A 17,509-nucleotide genomic window follows, 5' to 3' on the forward strand; every position below is an offset into this window, starting at 1 on the left:
GAGGTGTCCCAACAGAATGAATCTTTTTTTTTTTCAAAGATTTATTTTCATTACAAAGTCACATATACAAAGAGGAGGAGAGACAGAGAAGAAGATCTTCCATCCGATGATTCATTCCCCAAGTGAGCCGCAACGGGCTGGTGCGCGCCGATCCGAAGCCGGGAACCTGGAACCTCTTCCGGGTCTCCCACAGAGGTGCAGGGTCATCCTCAACTGCTTTCCCAGGCCACAAGCAGGAAGCTGGATGGGAAGTGGAGCTGCTGGGATTAGAACCGGTGCCCATATGGGATCCTGGCACGTTCAAGGCGAGGACTTTAGCCACTAGTCTGCTGCGCCGGGCCCATAACAGAATGAATCTTAAAGCTTGCTAAGTGCATTGTAGGAAATTGATCCAAATAAAATGCCTGTATCAAGCAATAGTCAATATAATCACTATATCTTTTAAACTTCTCAATGACAATTTTGGAAATAATTGATTTTTGTCTCATTTGCGGACACTTTCAAGATTTATTTCAAGTTTTTATTACAAAACACATCTAGAAGAACTAAATGTCCTCTATCGAAAGAAAAAATTCTAAACTCAAGAAGAGCGCTATGTCCTGGAGCTGATAGCTATAGCCAACGTGTGTCTTTCTCCTTTGTCTGAGACCCCTTTGCAAACTTGAGGCATTTTTTCCCTGCATTGACTGTCCACTTATTTGTCATTATCTTCTTCATCTCCACCAGCATATTGTCACCAGTTACAGATAAACCTGATTTTGTCTTGTAAACACAAAGTTGAAAACAGGTATTGAAACACTGACACACAAATCTTTGCAGTAACACCGCTCAAAACAGCCCAAGTGTTAAAGCAACCACATATTCATAAGCTGACAATGAATGAAGTATAGCATATCCATAGAATGTAGTACTGTTTAGTCTGGAAAAACAAAAACATGAATGGCCTTCATATACTGAGGCAGCATATCAGCAATGGAAATACTGTGTTAAGTGAATGAATGAAAACAGACAGGCAATGCATGATTCTTTTATATGAAATATCCAGACAGGATAAATCCTTCAGAAGAGCTCTTTCACTTATGGGCTATTATACCACAATTCTTTCTCACACAGAAATTGTATCTGACTTGTCTACTCATTTATAATCCAGTGCATGGAACAGTTTCCAGACAGTGAATTCTTGACCAATTTTTATATTGCAGTTTGGTAGAATTCGTTTTACCAGCATTTCTTTAAGTAGCACCTGACGTTCTTGCATTCTCGCATTCTTAATGCTGACGTCACTGCTCAAGTGCTCTGCTTCACCCAGGAATGTTTATTTTTCAATATTAAATCATCGGTCACAGCCTCTGCCCTCTCATCCTGATGTTAAAACTTTGAAGTCCCTGGGATGGACAACGTGCCTGTCTCGTGTTACTCCTCCAGCTCACCCAGAATAGTTTCTTCTAGCTCTCCACCCGCATCTGCAGCAGATCAATTCGAAATCCTTTGAAATTTATTTATTTTTTCACTCATCTTTCTGATCTCAGGATGATTTGTTCTTCTTCAGGCAAATCACCCCTGAGGGTCCTCCCCTGACCCTAAAGAATTAGAAATCCTTTTTCTCTTTGCACATTACCAGACTTCAATTGGCAGACTTCACATGGAGTCATATTGATTACTAACGGGTCTTTCTCCTTAAGTAAGCTTCCTGGGTAGCAATGAGGATTATGGCTTAAACTTGCTGTAACTCCAGTGAATGGCCTATACATGAATTTATCCGTAGTTCCAAATGTTCTTTTAAGAGCTAGTCCAATATATATATATATATATATATAATTGTTTGTTTGATTATTCTGGATGAACTGCAAGTGCTCCAAACTTGGAGATGAATTCATCATCTTCACTCCCAGGCCTAACAAAGTTATCAATTCCCATCATAATAATAAGCTCATCTACCATAGAATCTAAACTAAATATTTAAGAGGGCCTTCTCCTCGCACCTTAACGCTCAGGCACTGGATCTTGCTGTTTTGCTTCATGTTAAAATGCATTCTGTGTTCTCATTGGTTTTGTCCCTACGCTAGTTAGAATTCTCATTTGCCTTATCTCCCTCACATTATCGCAACACTTGAAATTGATCTTCTTTCGCTATCTTTATGCCTCTAACCCCTGCTCCCTACCACCAACTCCCCCCAGCAATATTATTCTAAGCAGGTTACATTGTGTCACCAGAAAAAAAATGTCCCATGCCTCCATGTCACTCACAGACCAAATACAAGCATGTTAATATAGGATAGAACGCATTCTGAAACCTAGTTCCTGTTTAAGCTCCTCACTCCTTCCTCCCATATATTGCAATTAAAATACTTCAGCCTCCAAGCCATACTCAACCAGTCTTTGTTTATAAAACCTACAACGTTCCTTCATGCTTCCTTGTCTGCATATGTTTTTGCAATTTTTTTTTTACTCATCTCTCAACACCCAGCATAAAAACTCTATCTTCTTTGACAAAGTAATTCCCCTAGCCTTTTCAAAAAAGTCCCTTCCTTTCTGTTCACTTCTAGGGCTTCATCACAATGGGTGCTAATTATCACTTTTAACTGATCACAGTAAAATTATTTGTTTCTAAGTCTTTCTCCCCACCCCCTTTGAAAGCCAGCTCATTTTGCACAAGTCTACTTGGCTTCTCTTGCAGTGCTGGATATAGACTAGACACTCAATGAATGTTTGATGAACGGATGAGGGTATGTGTGTATACATACATGTATTTATTTACATATATACATATATATAATACATTGAATAGGAAAGTAAATTTGATTATATTTGATTTAAAGTATATTTGTAATTTAATACATCTGTGAATTTCCAAGTAAATGTTACACATTCTGAAGGAGTTATTAAAGAATTCACACCATGGACAGATGGTAAAGAATAACTGAGAATCCTGAAGGATACATATGCGCTCACACATTCTCCTTCCTTCTCTCTGCCTCACTTATGCCTTCCTGGCCCCACCAAGCCTGTCACTTTTCATCTTCCCACCCTGCCAATTCCCATGATCAGAGAAGACAAACTGCAATGGGTGCCTCTGGAGAGGGGAATGGGTGCGGAAGGGCCGTAAGGTCCCAGAGGCTTGTAAAAGGTGCTAGTCTATAGAATAAAGGCAACTTTTGTGGAGGGCATCCCCCTTAACCAATCCTAACAGCTAATGACTTCCCTGAAACCCATCCATGCTGCCAGGTTATAGATTGAGATCTGTAGCAATTTTCACAGGGAGAAAAAGCACTCCAGACTCCCTGTTTTATCCATGCTTGCTTTTGTAGGAACTCATGTTTGTTCTTCCAAGTGGCACCTTTGGAAAGAGAGGTAGCTTTTGTTTGTTTTTCTACCTGTGACACTTTATGACTCACAAAGCAGTCATTAACAATCAAAATGCAAATAAGGCCATATGCCATAATAGTGCTACAGGATCCTTCTGAATCTCTGTATTCAAGAAAGTCCTCTTTGAAAAAACAGAATGGATATCTTTCATGATTTTATATCTATCTAATATATGTGTTATATATATATATATCTATATAATAGATATCATGATATTTACAGATGTTAAAAACATGTGAAGAAAAATATCAGTATTGATATTCTGGAAGTTAGCATAGCATCCCAGAAAAGCAAAAGCTTCTACATGAAGATGCTCAATCAATATTTTTTACATGTTTGAGACGCCGAAAACAATCTAAAATCATCTAGATTTCAAAACCCAAGATTGTTGTGAAAGACGAAAACTAAGCTAAAAAAAAAAAAATAAAATCATCAGATGGTTATGAAACTACTTGATCACTAACTCAACTGTTTTTGTTATCAATGAAGTTTATCCATAGAGGCAAGGCTCTTGTACCTAAATCAGAATAAACTAACATATAGAATAAAGGTATGATGCAGACATTAATGTCTGGGGATATAATTTAGAAATATAAAGCAAAATTGTTTGAATTTCTGTTTTCAATTCATTCTTCCAAATACTGTCAACACAGATTAGCGAATATTTTCTCCCTTGTCCTCATTATGAAATACCATAAGCAAAAACTACACCCTGTGTCTCACCCCCCAATCCCCCAGTCTGGTGTTGCCCCCAGAGAGACCAACTCATAGCTTCATACTTGTAAACCACCTGTGGATAGGACCATAGATCAAGGTGGCACACATGCTAGATAAGTTCCACAAATGAGGCCATTGAAACAAATAATAAAAGCAGTAAGACTAGGCTTATTTCTGAACAGAGAGAGTTGAAAGAGTAAATGAAAAGCAGAAAGGAGATGCTGTGAAACTGAATCTCAGATAAACCTATCGCAGGTGAGGAGACCTGTTAGTACCGCGATCTTTCCACATAGCCTATGTCCTGAACTTCTATTACTGTGAACACTCTTGTTCTTTAAAACACAGTCACACCATTTTTTTTCAAGATTAATACATAAAAGAGTAGGAGATTGCTCGTGGGCTAGGATTCGGTATGCTACATTTCAGCCCAGAGCACATTTTTATAGCTGAGATATAAACTTTTGAAAATAGGTGTTTAGAATGGAATGTTAAGAGACCTCTCTCTGTAGTGGCACAAGTAACACTGGCATCATTGCTCTAGAAAAGGCATATAGGCAGCTGCAGTATTAATGTTTACACTTCAGATAAAGGAGCTTGACTGTGGCAAGGTTGTATTCTACCAGAAATTTAATTGCCCCTTGGACAAAAAGTTACAGTGGTGAGGGAGGAAGGTCAGAAAAAAGGAGAAGAAAGATTGACATGCCATTTGGATTTTACTATTTTTCTAATCGTGTCTTGGCAATGTTTTCAGAGAAGCAAAGCAATTCAAAACTAACAGCAACAAATAATGACTAGAATCATCATGTTGTAATGAGTTTTATTGCTCTCAAATTGTGCAGGGCTATTAAATATATTCTTTAATGCAAGTTATGTTCTCATAAAAAGTAAATTTTGATTCAACACACATTATATCTATGTATCTACTGAAAAGGGGACTTAGGGAAAAAAATAAATTTCACATCTGTACTTGCCAAAAAAAAAGTAATGGAACATTCAGAATTTTCTAGATTAACTGTACTTTCCAACTGGAAATAAATGTTCTTTTTTAAAAGATAACCCACTCCACTGGAAGCTTTACATTGCTTTATCTAGTCTTTTGAAATTGGGCTGTGTTTGCAATATGCTTTTCTTCTTCCAAATATACTTTAGATAACTAGATGATATAGATAGATAGATAGATAAGAGAGATGACAGATAGATAAAGAACTTATCTTCTTCTTGAATTGCCACAGTCTGTAAGTAGGCACAGTTCTCTCTGATCTATTTTTTACTGCAAAGATAATACATAAATGAGTTCACAAGAAGATAAACTTAAGTTTGAGAACAAAATAGTCGTGAATTTAGTGTAAAAGTATTATATGGAGGCATACCTGAAATTAGCCATTAGCACTCAATCACGTCATTCACCTCCTTTTATTAGAATATTTTAAAAATTAACTTATTTGTTATTTTCATTCTTTATTTGAAAGGGAAAGAGAGAAAAAGAGATCTTACACCCACTGGTTCAATCCACAGATGCCCATAACAATCAGGGCTAGGCCAGGATTTGAGAACTCAATCCAAATTTTCCACATTGGAGGTGAGGTTCCAAATACTTGAGCCATTATTGGATACTTCTTAGGGTGCACATTAGAGGAGGCGGGATCATAAATGAAATACTTAAAACCCACCAGGAACTCTGACATAGGGTGTCCCAAGTGGTGATGTGTCATCCCAAATCCATGGCCCTAATTCATTCACTTCTATGGCCATCTTTTTGCCCATAGGAAGAAGCAGCAGAAGAGAAGTAATCTGTTTCCACTGACAAATTATCAAGTAAGTTAAACAGGTAACAGAAGGTGATCAAGTGAGTGACTGCTCAACAAAGTCAACCCCAAACAGCACTTGTTTACCTGTAACAGTCATTACAGACAGAGTGGAGTCAGTGGAAATGCTCAGTCCTCAGCATATACTCTCAAGAAATCTGATCCAGTTCAGAAAACTTACCTGTGTGAATTCCTGTTTAAGAAAAACAGAGAGACTCCAAATTATGCCATTCCATTAGCCATTCAGAACAAGATTTTACAGTTTTCTCTCCCAAGTTAAATGGCAAAAATGATCAAGCTGACTTCTCAGACACTGGATTTTAACCCTTTACATGCACACTCAAAGCTGACTGGAAAGATCCCTAAGATTCCATATTTGAAAACTCAGCATATTCTTTATTTGTAAATAGCCGTATGTACACTTTGTAAAACTAACTCTCCTAACTACTGGAAACTGTGTATTTGAAAATGTATCTTCTGACACTATATCAGTGAAATCACATACACATAGTTTTTCATTTTGAGTTTTAACTTTTCTACCTTGTATTGCTCAATGACTATGAAAATACAGAATAATTAGATTAATGCTTTTAATTAACACGTTGAGTTAAAGCATGCTTAAAATAACAACTATGACTCAGACAGCTAAGCTTCACAAAGATAAAATATTTGTGTGCACTGCCTTTCTCCCGGTTTTTGCTGTATGATTCAATACCATTCATTCAGTGCTGTTCATTACCAGACACACTCAACGGAGACATGGAAAGTTAAAAACAAAAGCCCAGCTGTTCCCCTCTAAAATTTTAGGATTCCATGTGTAGCCTCTCTAGGTGTCTCAAATGGTTAAAAACAAACAAAAAAACATTCTAATCAAGTATCCCACTCCTCATTTACAATAATGCAAATTGTAAGAATGCAAAGAAAAAAACACAGCTGAAAAATTCTTTTTTTTGGGGGGGGGCAATACAGTCGTTCGATGGATCTATTTGTGGCTCTTAATATTTAATAATGTTGCTGCAGGAACTCATTCTTAATCAGGAAATGTGTCACTTGCCCTTGAGCACAGCCTGTGGAGTCCGAGATCGGTGCCAGGCACATCCCACAGGTCATGTACGACGGTCACGTTGTGACTGGCTGTTAGAAATAAGGGTTCTGGGGTCAGACTTGCCTGTCCTTTGAAGAGGTTGGGAGGCTTCACCCTGAAAGCAACACCAGCTCTCAGTGTGGAAAACAGGTCCCCAAGGAGACCCTGGGCAAGCACTTTCAAATCATGAAGAGTGAGGAGGCACAGCAAATGTCAACTTACATCAACCCAGAAAAGTAGAGATGAGAAAATAGTGTCCTTTCCACAAGGGCAGAAGCCTGACTTTCTTAGGAAAGAGAATGTGCAAAACTGAGGACCATTCCCAAATGGAAAGCAAAGAAGAGGGCTAGTAAATCCATCCAGATGCTGGCCTACGCCATAGGTGGAGAAAGAGCTTGGGTCACAAAACCTGCAACAGGGGAGGATGTACAATTTGACTTTCCCTAGATAAGTGGGATTTTGGGATTTGGAGTTTTTTGTTTGTTTGTTTTGTTCTGGTTTGGTTTGGTTTGGTTTGGTTTGGTTTGGCTTTGGTAAAGGCTGTAGGCTCTTTCATACAATGAGGCCAGTAAAGATAGTCAGTCAGTCTTATTAAAGAAGGGGCACTGAATAAATAGGTTTATTATAAAGACTTACTGCAATGACACTGATATTCATAGGAAGATACATGACAAGGAAAATGCATAATTCTATAGCCCAAAGGATTATGAAATGCAAATTTCCCCCAGTGGTTAACCTTTTGATATCTGCCCCTGACCAATTCTCTCTTGAATTTCTAAGGTACAGGACATTATCTCCAGGGTGCTCTTCCAAGACCAGTCCATCATTTCCATTTCATTGACCTAATAAAATCATGGTCTCCATTACCTCCTGCATTACCTGTCATTCTCATGTCTTATTCATGTTGTACGCTTAGTCTTGCTCTCCCTTTTAGAATCCCAGAACCAAAGTTTACTAGGTCAATTGTGTGCCCAGAGCTTATTAGATCAATTGCACAATCAGTGTACAAGATCAATTGTACAATCAAAGCTTACTAGATCAACTGTATATACACAGTTTACTGGACAAGTTTTACATCTAGCGTGTACTAGCTCAAGTGCACCACCAGAGGCGGGATGTGATCTTTTAGGCTGACCCACATCCTTTTGTCCTTTAGGTCCTAAATATCTGACATTAGAAAATAGATTTTAACAATAAAAAACTTACCTATCCCTGACATTTCATTTAAGTATTTTATTGACAAAGATAAAACCTGCTATATGATGGTATTTTCAAAGTTTTGTGCAATCGAGAACTACAAGAAAAATTTATTTTGATGAAAATAAAATGAAATCCAGGTCCCACTTTTCATGATACACATTTTCCATGAACTTTATGAAGATCCTCATGTGCATTTATTTATGTTTTACTTACATATATTTATTTACATTTACACAGTGTAAATAAATATCTGTGTGTGAATTGTCTAAAATTTTGTCTATTTTGAACTTTCATTCATTAGTATAACATCTTGATATAGCTTAAAGACAGTTTATGATTTTGGACATATTGTATATTTTGTACATAAAAACACTTGGGCAGATTTGCATTTGAGGCAACAGTTTTAACTCGTATTTTGGGTTGATAATAGCAATTCCCTAGGAGTCCCCCTAAAATGCATGTGTGATATCTCAGTCCTGAACACAAACTTAGGGAAGTCATTGCAAAGCAAAAGCTGCAGTTGATTTGAACAACACATCCAGTCCTTGTTGCTCTCAATAATGCCCGAGTCTTGGCCCTTGTGAACTATTTGTAAGCACATCTCTTTTCTTCACACTTCTCCTTTCTTTTATTGCACCCTTTCCATTAGGAAGATTTCCACTTTCTAAACTTTCATTTACTTCATTACACATACCACACACACAGCCCTTCTAACACAAGGATCTTTGCAGACCCGAGTTCTTGAACTGGGTAGTACAAACAAGTGAGGAGGGCCCATGATACACATCTATTCCCAGTTGAGAAACATCATATCCAAGCTTGAAATTATCCCTACTAGGGTTCAACTGTGTTCTGTCAAGTGGCTAAAGCATTGCCTGTGATGCCCACATATTGGAGTGAGGAAGTGTGAGTCCTAGCTCCACTCCTGATCCAGGCTTCCTGGTAATAATAAACCTACAGAGGCAGCAGATGACGGCTCAAGTCCTTAGATCCCTGGCACTCAGACAAGAGACTCAAACCACGTTTCCAGATCCTTGCGTGCGTCTGGGCCAGCCCCAGCTGTTGCAGGCAGAGAATGGGAAATCTGTCTCTTTTCTGTCCCTTTGCCTTTCAAATAAATAGAATAAATACAAGAAATTAGTCATGCTGAGAATACGCACCTTCCTCTCTTACCCCCAAAGCTACTTGTTAACATTAACTGGACACATCATTAACTGAACATTTACTGCTAATTATTCCACTACCCATTCTCGACAAGCAAAACAGACAAACGAAACATCTAGTACTCGCTCTAGAGAGCCTGTCTTTGTCTGGAACGTGTTGAGGTGCATTTAGCAATGCAGAAGGAAGATTCTATTCCAGAACATCACACAATCATGCTTTATCGCCTATGACATTTTTTATTTCCTAAATATTCAAAATAATTGTTGAAACAGTAGGAAGTTGACCTGAAGTCCAAACCTTCCTTCTTTAGAATTTCAGGCTTGAGCTCAAATTTCATAAAATAAAGGATTACTTTTATTACAAACAGGCTTACTTTTATTACTACAAAAAGGCTGCATACTTATTAAAGAAATACCACAATTAAGAATTGGTCTCCAGAGATATCTATCATTAACACTTCATCTTTTAATCTACATTTCTCACTACCCATTTTATCCCTTGAACATGTTTGCACATTAGTATATATGCTTTTATATATAAACATAAGAACTGTAAGAAATTTTTCTCTGTGCATATACTTTTTAGTGGTTTTTATTTGGTCTAGGAATTGTTACTAAAATAGCACCACTATGAACATTATTAAGTTTTTGCATGCATTATTAATTTAATTCCGTATTAATTTGTTAAAAGAGAATTCCTGCACATAAGGGTATTTATTTTAACACTGTTTGAATTGACCCTTCAAAAAGCCTGCGTCTGTCTGGTATGCTAAGTCTCCAACAATGCACTGGAGTACCCATCTCTACCACTGCAAAGTATAGTGCTATTAAAATATCCTTGCATATATATGACACATAATATCCTTTTTTCTTCACATCCTCCCACTTTTTTGTTATTTTGTATAATTATACGATTATGATTTCTTCCATGAAATGATCAAATCATTAATAAAATAAAAATGTTTAACTTTTCATGAGACATTCACTGAAGTGCCTTTGGATTAAATTTGGCCTTTTAAGTCTATTTCAATTCCAAGTCAAAACAAATAGAGAATTGTCTCACTTGAGGTCAGAAACCTCACTCTTCTCTACTTTTTATAGAACATACCCCAGAGCTTCACAGCAATAGAGTCGTTTGTTATTGTTAAGAGAAAGAGAATCCTATTTATTTTCTAAGATGCAAAACCATAATAGTTTGACTTTTATAGAGTCTAAGTGGTAGACAATTATTCAGCCAATAATCACAATAAAATGCAGAGTGTTTTTCCAACAATACAAAACAACAGCAACCCATAAATTCCATAAAGACAGTTTAAAAGGCACTTAAGCACAGTTAAGTTAATATAAATATTTTAATCTTTTATATGCATGATTGAGGTTCCTTTGGATTTCAACCCACTTTATTTCTTAAATAGCACATCATTATTTTGCCTAGTTGAAGGATTGTCATATAAATATTGAAATTATACTTCAAAGGAGAAAAAGGCTGTTGATTTTCAACATGAATATTCAAAGATTTTCAATATCTTTGATGGTTGTTCAAGTAGGTATGCTCTGTGGGTAAGAACATTTTATTGGAATGTGCCCAGCAATTAAAGAGCTATCCATACTCTTATTGGATATCGCTCACATAGGCACAGAAGAATTAATGTACTTCTCATTTCAAATAATTCTTCAGATACACAAGATAGTGTAATCCTGCCTGTAAGGGAACATGCATTTTGTGCTGAAAAAAAATATATCCAAAGTGTAAAAAAGCATGACTCAAAATTTGATGCACCTTTTACATGTATGTAGAAAATACCTATTTGTTTTTTTCATTTTCTTGTGACCAGGGCATTCTTGGACCATGTATGTGGGTCAGATGCTATTATTCCTAAAATAAAAACATGCTATGCCTATTGAATTCGAGAATGTTAAAGAGTCAACTCCTTCAATTTGTGAAATTATTCACGCTTGAGGCAAACCCTTTTGCGTTTCATGTCAGAGACCTATTGGGAATCTTCAATTGGAAATAGTAAGAAGATACATCTACTGATGAGAACACAGTTTCTTTTGAACAAAATATCCAATGTTTTGTTTACAACAGGGGGATAGCTAACATATCACAAAAATGGCCTGATCTTAAGCAGAATCCGATGATTGTCATTAGCAGACTCAAATAGCAAATCTCTGAAAAGAGCCAAAAAAAAAAAAAAAGAAAAAACATGAGGCTATCACTCTTCTCTCATTCTCCATGTATGTGTGTGTGTGTGTGTGTGCAAGTGCGCATGTGTGTTTATGACACATTCTTCATAATACCTAAATTCAAACATTTTTCCGCCATTATTAATCCATGGAGACTGGAATTAGATACACAGAAGCTCCAGCCTCAAAGACAACAAATGCTGTTCGCTGTCCACCTCCAATAAAAATAAAAATAACAATATATAATTGAATAGGCTATCTTGAGGCTTACTCTAGTTCATTTTATATATATTTAAAATAAATTACTTCTTTTTCTCCTCCTCATGGGGACTGTTCTAGCCATTAAATTTTTGGTAAGGATGTTAAAGTTATGGTAAGGATGCTAGCTATAGATTTTTAAAAATGTAATGTGCTGAATAAACTTGAAGACACACAAACAAAAAATGTATAAGGGATGATAAAATTCATCAAATGATTTTGTGACATGCCTTTGAATGCCCCAAATCCTGAGCATATATCACTAATTAAGCCACCAATTAAATGTGAATTCTACATTGGCCTAAGTTCTCAAAAGCCAGTGGTAACACAGGAAGAAAATAGTATTCAGGGTTTATACAAAGGATTACACAGACCCTACAGTTTGTGTCCTAGAGGCAACTCACTGACTTTTCATTCTAATTCTTTATAGAACATGGATCCATGTACCATCTATTTTCATTCTTGCTTTTTAAAAATCTGATTAAATGATTTAAGCTATCAGAAAGGTGGTTGATTATCTAATGTCTAAAAACATCTTTCATTGCTGAAGGAGAGCAAATGAGGACGGTTAGGAGGAAAACCCGCCCTCATCACGAGCCGAGCGATGATGCTACACCACAACCCACTGGTGTACTGCAATGCACAGAGTAAAGGTATGGCCAAGTGGGACACGTGCTGTATTGAGTTTATACAATGCAGGTGCGATTCCTGGTACCAATCTTGCTACCACACAAATCTGAGTTAGCTTATATCACTAAGCTGAGATTTTCCTCACTCATAAAAGATGAATAGTGATGGTACTAGCTTTTGTTCACCTTTTATTTGTGAATCAGAGTGAGATTTCATGCACTGGTTCTCGCCCCCAAATTCCTGCAATGGCCAAAGCGGGGACCCAATAATTTGATCCAAGCCTCCACGTGGGTGGTGGGAACCCATGCCGCTGAGACATTGCCATTGCTTCCCAGGATCTACATTAAGAGGAAGCTGGAGTTAGGAAACCAAGGTGCGCATCAAACCCAGGAACTTCCAGCATCTGAACTGCTAGAACAAATACTTGCCCTGGGATTACTTCGTAAGAACTGTTGAAAGAGTTGAATGATGCTGATAACCCTGTGTAATCAACCCTAAATGTAAGCATTTATTAGTTGTAAGAACTATTTCTTCTAGAGTAACACACATATTCTGAAACTCATCTGATGTGGGTTACAGGGGGTTACTGAGTAACAATGAAGCTGTGAGACAGGTTGCAGCGCTCTCTGCCCTGCACCTCTAACTTCACCTGTTTCAGTGCCAATTTGACGCATTCACTTTCCCATGATGCATCACAGCCTCCTCCGCCATGAAGAATACGCCACAATGAATTTGCGTATGCTGAGCACTACACAGAGACGCCATAAAATCCTTCCCAGAGAACATCACACACTAACTGAACACTGACTAAACCCTACCTCATGCATATGTTCAATTAGGCCACCACCACTACTCAATAATCAGAGTGACTAAACTGGGGGGCAGCACCATTTGCTCTTCGGGGCAGTGATTCTCCTTGTGGCATGTGGTTCTTCTCTTGGAATGTCCCGCATTTACTTCTTACAATGTGTTCTTTCTCTCAGTATCCACTAGGGCTGGTGTCGTGGTTTAGCAAGTTAAGCCTCTACCTGCAAGGCTGGCATCCTACGGGAGCACTGCTTTGTGGCTCAGCTATTCCACTTTAGATCCAGCTCCCTGTTACTGTATCTGAGAAAGTAACAGAAGATGACACAAGTCCTCGGGCCCTTGCACCCACTTGGGAAACCTGGATGAAGCTCCTGACTCCTGCAGTCAGCCTGGCCCAACTTTGTCTATTGTGGCTATTTGAGGAATGCACCAGTAGATAAAAGATATGTGTTTCCACCTCTCTATATAACTTTGCCTTTCAAATACATAAAAGCAAATAAGTAAAAATGAAATAACTCTGCTCCCAGTTTTGCACATTAACTATGTCTCTGCATTCAATACTTATCTCACATGGAGACCCACACTTGGATTAAATCTTGCACAGAAGATCTTTCATCACAATAAATGTAATGCTTAATCAGAAATTGCTCAAAAAATTTTTAAGATTTATTTATTTTTATTGGAAAGGCAGATATACAGAGGAGGAGAGACAGAGAGGAAGATCCTCCATCCGATGGTTGACTCCTTGAGTGGCCGCAATGGCCAGAGATGTGCCAATCCAAAGCCAGGAGCCCAGAGCCTCCTCCAGGTCTCCCACATGGGTGCAGGGCCCCAAGGCTTTGGACCATCCCCCACTGCCCTCCAATGCCACAAGAAGGGAGCTGGATGGGAAGCGAAGCTGCTGGAATTAGAACCAGCACCCATATGGGATCCTGATGTGTTCAAGGACAGGACTTTAGCCACCAAGCTACCATGCAGGACCCTGGAATTTTTTTTTTTTTTTTTTGCAAAATCTTTGAGACTTTCTTCTATATTTCTGAATTAAACAGCAGGACATTACTTTTAAGAGTGTTCTGTGGTCAGTGAGGGGTGAGAGGAGGCAGAGCTATTGAGACTGTTACCTACTCCCACCAACCCATCTGATCTGAAAGGAGTTTTATCCACAGACCCAGCTCTCCCCAGAGTCCTACAGCTGGGAAGTCTGTCACCTTGCTGAGCTAAATTGGATGTCTCAGAGAGTATACAGTAAACAGTCCTGTGATCAGCTGACAGGTTGAGGGCAATGTGGTATGCCAGCTACTCCACTTCAGATTCAGGTCTCTGTTAACGCACTTACAAAAGTAGCAGAAAAATGACACAAGTCCTTGGGTTCCTCAACCCTTGTGCAAGGCATGGGAGAAGCTTCTGGTTCGTGCATTGCAGACCTAAACTCCCAGGCCTGTGTCTTCTACCACCTTCGAGTGTTGCTTAATAACAAAAGCTGGGTAGGCAGGTAGCAAGTCATGGTAATTTTAAAATGCTCATCCAGGTTACCTTGAAGGAGCCCCAGAGCTCCCAGGAGCAGATTAGCATAGATTAATTTGTCAGATAAACTAGCTGACATTCAGGGCCCTGAGGGGAAGAGTGGGAAACCTTCTGGAAAGAATTATTATAGTGAGAAGATGGGAGGGTGCAGGCACTGAGGGCAAGAAGGAAGGAACACACCCTCTGAAAAAAATGAGGGCAGCGTCAGCGTCTTACCTCCCTGGACACTGTTGCCTGCACTTGACCCTGGAACGGGACTGTGGCTTTGTGGAGAGTAGAAGGTGTTAAACCAAGCCCAACAATTAGTCTCCGACTAATGACAAAGACAGCCCCTAAGTATTTTCTCTTATTACATCCAATAATCTTTTAGATTACCATGAACTATAGAAAAAAATATTTGTCATTAAAAGAATACATTGTTTTAAATAAACAAGAGAAATCACTATTAAGAAATAAACACCACAAACTCCCTTTTTGACCTCTTGGGGATAATTTTGAGCACTGATTATCAGCAAGTGTTCAGGAGGGAGCGAGATGGTATATATGCCTTGCAAATCCAGAATATAATGCTATACAGAAGAAAAAACCGTCTGTAGCATTCGAAGAACCACTTTAAAATGTGTAACTTTGTCACCCAACTGGAATTGTATTAATTTATCAAAATTAAAATGTATGTAGTCAATTGCTCTTCAGTGTTTTTTAATTTCCTGAGGGAAACCTGGAACATGAAAGGTCATTTGCAGGCCTATGATACAAAGGCTTTAAAAATACGAAAGCATGACTCCTTGCTATTAGCCAGTTTATTACATATGTCAAAAACAAAGAGAAAATTAATATTATGAAGCCCAATAGTCCAAACTCAAAGAAAACCTGTCCTGCAAGATAAACTGTGTTTGTTCATTTTTTTTCATTCAAATGTTACCTTCTATCATTTTTTTAAAAATCATCTTGGACATGCAGAACTATTTTCTCAGCAGGACAAAAATCAGATATTTTGTTCTGAACCAGTGGACCAGTTATGAGGAAGGGGGTAATATTTGCATCTCCTTAAGTATTTGTTATATATTTGTCAGCACCAAGTGAGGCTTTGTCTGTTTATCCAAAGCAAACTTCAGAGAAAATAGGGAGTGACTCAGGTTTCTCTGAAGAGCCAAAAAGGCCATTGGCTCTCTTGATCTTTTATACCAAAGATCCTAGCATAATCAAAGGACAGCAGGATTCCTCGCTAGTTCAATAAATAAGCACAATTGAAAGAAAAATACGTGCAAAGTTATTGAATTGCTAAAAACTCTGCTGCATGACATATTTGACTTTTGAACAGAAGTTTTAAAAATATGACCCAGGCTTGGGAAACATTAGTTTTCAGGCCATGTAGTCAATTTCCTGCAAATGCTGAATGGCTAATCACAGAATAATTTTGTAGGGCTTTTTGTTAGGTTATAACCATAACCTAACACTCAGTTAAATGATTTACCAATGGCGTCGAGAGTAAAAAAAGTGTTATCATTAGTACAAAACCTTTCTGGTTTGCATTTGGAAGCCTAATTTTGTTATTCTTACTCTCTCAGGTGTGTTGTTAATGAGTACTAAAAATAATTATTGTATAACCATTGTTGCCCATCTCTAAACTTGGAATTTAGGAGCCTGAAAACAATCAGCCATTTTCTAGAAAGTTAAGACAGCAGAAACAGACCAGGGGTGACCTGATGTGGGACACACATTGTCTAGTGGTAGCATAATGCCTGGGACCCCAAGTTCCCCGCAGGTTTACCTGTGAAGCATGAAAGAGTTAACAAACTTCTGCCAAAGTAAGTGATGCGGCCCTTTCTTTTGGATCAGATCAAGACCAATACCTCTCCAAGTAGGACTGAGTAGCAATGAACTTCATCATCCTGGGGAACAGAGCTTGACAGACATTGTCAGACTCTCCTGAGGTATCATTGTCATTCACTCAGCATTAACCCCGCTAGGAGCTACTGCTGGATTTAGCCTTCAAAGTCTCCTCATTATTTGACAAGTTAGAAGAGGTAGTGGAACTACTAGTAATTGGGGAACTACAACTCCATCCCAGCAAGTGACCTTGTCCCCACTCTCGGCTCTGGCTGGCCCCAGGTAGAACACCTTAATTGGCAGAGAAGTTATTACCGTGGCTCTTCAACAGGCGTATTCCAGGGAAGGAATAGGTGAGGAGAATTTCACACAAGGCAGTGAGGATGAAATTCTGATAACTCCATCTGAGGCTGGCATATTGTGTGCAAGTGTCACTGACTTTGGATTTATCTCTGTCACTTATTCTTCCATCTCAAAGAAGAATTTGATTTAAATCTTCAGAAATGCAAGTCCTAAAGAATGAGACGTGAACAAATGCAAACAAAATTTTAAATAGAAGCTTAGGTTTTCTTCTACACTCTTATTTTAAAAATCTGATTTCTTAGCATAGAGTCAAATGGATATAAACTTAATATACAAATAGCTTTGGTGAAAAACTTTTAATTAGTTTTTACATTATTCAGATCTTGGTGCTCCAAAGTACTATGAAGTTGAAAATTACAAATAAAACAAAGGTTATTTTTGATTCCTAATCATTTGTTTTCATGATCAAGTGGATTAAATATTTTAGATCTTACTAGAAAGCTCTAAAAATGAATTGGTTTGAATACTAATGAGATGATTCTCATAAGCATGCTAACCTTGAAATGCCTTGCTGTGATTAAAGCTAAATCAATACACAGAAGTTTTTCCAGCAGTTAACTAAGGGGACATATCTT

The sequence above is a fragment of the Ochotona princeps genome, chromosome 28 (genome assembly GCF_030435755.1).
Source record: "Ochotona princeps isolate mOchPri1 chromosome 28, mOchPri1.hap1, whole genome shotgun sequence".
NCBI lineage: Eukaryota > Metazoa > Chordata > Mammalia > Lagomorpha > Ochotonidae > Ochotona > Ochotona princeps.